General features: G+C 41.3%; 1 long non-coding RNA gene across 1 annotated transcript; it reads right to left on the minus strand.

Annotated features, from left to right (window-relative positions):
- Positions 1 to 1,819: 1,819 nt before the first annotated feature.
- Positions 1,820 to 4,208, minus strand: LOC139435473 (uncharacterized). Its single transcript, XR_011644715.1, has 6 exons — positions 4,121 to 4,208; positions 3,657 to 3,844; positions 3,243 to 3,348; positions 2,617 to 2,855; positions 2,406 to 2,532; positions 1,820 to 2,323 (listed from the first exon to the last, which is right to left on the minus strand). It is a non-coding gene; the product is annotated as an uncharacterized lncRNA (long non-coding RNA).
- Between the last annotated feature and the right edge of the window lie 311 nt (positions 4,209 to 4,519).

Raw genomic sequence — 4,519 nt, forward strand, 5'->3', positions numbered from 1 at the left:
TCATGATTCGATTTTTAAGGTCTGAGAATATGAGATATGAAAGTATGCAATCGAGTCAGAGTTCAAAATACATAATTGATAAAAGTTTTTATTTTTTTACTTATATTATTACGAGTATTGCCTTTTTTTTTTGTAAACCTCCTGAGTATGCCATCCTTGCATTTCACTGCACACATACTAAAAAGATAAGCATGTGACAAATCAAATCTCCTTTTTTTATGTTATTGCATTTAACTGTTATGTTATTCATGTATTTTAAAAAGAGCCGTAAGCACATCAGATATCAGTGATACATTTTACCATAGTAAGCTTTTACTTAAACCCGAATACATTTCCTTTTTCAGCAGTCATGTTCTACTAAAATATTTAAACTGTAAACAACATTTCAATTGAACTTTATTGGAAAAAAACTCAAAATAAATCACTGAATTTGACCATTAAAGGTAGGGTAGGTAATTCACTTCAGAAACACTTTTTGTTATATTCCATCGAATGCTCTTAACATCCCGATAGCAATGAATACATTACATGCTTTGACAATAAATATATACATATTCATCTGTGGAAGCAGTGGTGCTGTAAAAAGCAAGTCCAATTATCTGCCCCGGCCCGGGTCATTTAAAATATAATTTTTCAAGTGAAAAAAAAATGTTTTGCCGTAAAACTGTGAAGTAAGACTTTTTTGTGTGAAACCGCTCAATGAACTACATTTCTGGTCTCGCAAAACAACACACGTCACTGTGGTGTTAGCTGTTATGCTTTTATTGTGATAGAGCTAAGCTAGGATGTATGAGACCGGATGTGGACACGACTGGTCATGCTACTACGACGTGACATGGGCCCTTTCTCATTTCTCTAACTCCCCTCCTCGACTCCTATCCTCGAGACTTAGTCCCGCACACAGGAGATGCGAGCGGAGATGTTACACATCTGTCCATCAGACAGAGGGCTGCTGTGCCTCCTGTCATCATTAATGGACGTCTCTTTAAAATGACCGCTCAGAGGAGAGGAGTTCTCATTTCTCTAACCGCCTGCTGCTTCCCCTCCTCTCTCCTCGGCTCCTCCGCTCGCATCTCCTGTGGGCGGGACTAAGAATAGAGGATAGGAGTCGAAGAGGGGAGTTAGAGAAATGAGAAAGGGCCCGTCTCTTTTTGGTGTGAACCCAAGCGGCAAACTCTGGGGAAGCATAGACATATAAAGAGTAGACGCCGCATCGACCGCTGCTGCCTATTGGCGCTGACGAGCCGTGGGGCCGCCATCTTGGACCGGTCACCCGCTCCACTCAGTGTAATCTGTCTGGCAGGCGCAATGAAGTGTCAGCGCATTTTATCAATCATAACTCGCTGAATACAAAACTGATTTTCACGGGGGGGGGTTTCTGCAAACGTCATATATGTAGGCATGATACCGGACACATGATTCGGCGTATTTTAATATTCATAGTAGGCTTAACAGCAATAGAATATTCTGGTATTTGATAGCCTATGTTATGTATGATAGGTATTTTGCAAAAGACACACGATATATAATATATACACACACACACATAAAAAAACACTAATGGTCTATATATATGATAGAGAAGCATATTGTGTAGGCCTATACTCAGCTATTTTAATATGTTGAAAAATGAAGAAACAATAATACATTATACATAGACAGAAGTTATATATCAGTAAAAATGAATATCTATGTCATAAAAAATGAAAATGTACTTCTACATCTATATAAAAAATGTAAATGTTCAAGTTAAACACAAGAACATGACACCACCCCGCCCAAACCATATTTACACAAAGTTGCTCATGACACCCGAATGCCCCGTGCATGCGGCTCCTCCAAAGCATGACTGAGAACCTCTTTCTCATATCTTTGTCTTTGGGAAACCATCAAAATAAAAACGGGAGATTTGAGAGTCAACACAAAAACATTTTAAGAAGGAGGTCAAGCTTATTTTCTTCCTTCTTCTTCCTAGATAGATTAGATTAGATTTTAGATTTAGATTAGGACCCTTTGTGTTTCAGGTGACAAAGACTTCGTCAGGTAATATGCAATGGGAGCCTTCCAATGTCCGTGTAGGCCAACCACCATGAACACAAGAGCCTCAGTAGCAGCATCGGTCTCATTGTTTCCATCACCCATGTCTACAAAAGCAGACATTGACTGGTTATGTGGATTATATTGCACATGTTTTCTGATGGCCATGTCATCCAACATGAGTGAAACACATCCATATTTAGCCTGGTCGTCCTGGCATCTTCTCTCCAGCATATCCAGCATCATCTTGTTCAGGCCAAGCTTGCCATCCACCGAACACAGCCACCTGTAAAAAAATTGAGAAGTAGCTATTTAACGTACTTGCAACCGTAATTTCCAAAAATGAAATTGAACAACATTAAGACTACCTTTTTGTTGTAGTCTCTCTGAGGTATTTGTATGCCTTTGGACCATGTAGATGGAGTGTGAGGGCACATTCTCTGTGGTCCTTGGAGTACTCATGGCCCTGCTTTGCCTTCAAGTCTATTTGAAGATCTGAAATTGTATGAGAAAAAATTAATAAGTCCCCTTCATATAATAACAAAGGAGTTTAATAAAGAGTGTAAGAGTAAGATGTACATGAATCTCAAAGTGCTACTTTCATCTTCCCTGAGTAGAAATCAAGCCTCTTTGAGTTCTTCATTAATGAGGTTCTTTTCCCTCAAATCCCCCAAAAGAGTCCTCACTGTGGTCTCTGCCCTCTTTTCTCTAGCCATGGCATTCTTCCTCTCTCGCTCGAGACTCTCCACTCTTGCTAAAGCTTCATTGAGTCTGGCCTTAAGAGCAGTAGGAGAAGCAGGCGAGACATAGCTATGATCCTAGAAAGAGGGATGAACATGGTTTGAGTGATGTTTCACTTCACACACAACACAACTAGAGTATGGCCCACATTCTTTCTTATAGTCATCACCTGTCAAAGCCACTGCCAGCATCATGCGTGTGTGTGTGTGTGTGTGTGTGTGTGTGTGTGTGTGTGTGTGTGTGTGTGTGTGTGTGTGTGTGTGTGTGTGTGTGTGTGTGTGTGTGTGTGTGTGTGTGTGTGTGTGTGTGTGTGTGTGTGTGCCAGGAATGCATGTTCAACATGTCTTCAATTGTGTGTGTATGTGTTTATTTGTGAGTGTGTTTAATATGAGTGGCAGCAAACAAGAGAGATTTGACTTTGTCTAGGACCATTATGATATGATGTTGAAAATAGAAATACTCACATCATTAGGCTGAGGTTGTGAGTGTGAGGTTGAAGCTTCTGGGTCGTCCTGAGGGGCCACAGACAGGCTCTTTTCTGGAAGTAGACGTAGTCCTGCCCTTTTCTGGCTAAAATGAAAAATCACACACACACACACACACACACACACACACACACACACACACACACACACACACACACACACACACACACACACACACACACACACACACACACACACACACACACACACACACACACACACACACACACACACACACACACACACACACACACACACACACACACACACACACACACACACACACACACACACACACACACACACACACACACACACACACACACTGCCCTGTTATTGATAATAGAATATTTACATTTATGAATGCTAATAACCGTATGATGATACACCTACTCTTTGGAGGTGAACCGGGAAGCTGAAGATGGAGGGAATAACACCATCTCTGAGTCGGACAATCTGTCCTGTCAAACTCGTCCTGCTTACAATGCTCACTGCAAATCACGGATGACTCGCTTGCAGTGAACCCTTCCCTCCTCAAAGCAACTTCCCACTTCTTTCTCATATCTTTGTCTTTGGGAAACCTTCAAAATAAAAACGGGAGATTTGAGAGTCAACACAAAAACATTTTAAGAAGGAGGTCAAGCTTATTTTCTTCCTTCTTCTTCCTAGATAGATTAGATTAGATTTTACTGTATTCATCCCACAACGGGGACATTCACTTGTTACAGCAGCGATTTATAAAGTCTCAGTTGGCCATGAACATAATGTTTGCTGGCTACGATTTCGCTGGCGGACATCAATACAGTACAATAATATTCTATTTACAAAATACAACCAATTATAATGTTGAATCTTACTTGTGAAAAGTAATCCCCCGACCCCTGTTCGCAATCGTCCGCCGATTTGCACAGCAATATGCTGCACAGTGCTCTGGCATCTTGAAACCTCTGCTGTCTATGGGTAGAATGTCTGTAGGATGACCGGTCCAAGATGGCGGCCGTATTTCTTGCGCCCCAGCAGCCAATGCGGCGTCTACTCTTTATATGTCTATGTGGGGAAGAGCCGGGAAGCCAATACGGAAGTGCCACACACTGCAGTTCATATATTGGCCGATAGGCGATGGCTGCAGAAAGGAGCAATTTCCATAGACCCCCATGTTAAAATGCCCAACTTTACAGCGGAAAAAACATGTTTCTCTCCCTGGCTCCATACATTTTATTATCGATATAGTTAGATTCCACCTTCATGATTATGGA

Source organism: Pseudochaenichthys georgianus, chromosome 16 (genome assembly GCF_902827115.2).
Source record: "Pseudochaenichthys georgianus chromosome 16, fPseGeo1.2, whole genome shotgun sequence".
NCBI lineage: Eukaryota > Metazoa > Chordata > Actinopteri > Perciformes > Channichthyidae > Pseudochaenichthys > Pseudochaenichthys georgianus.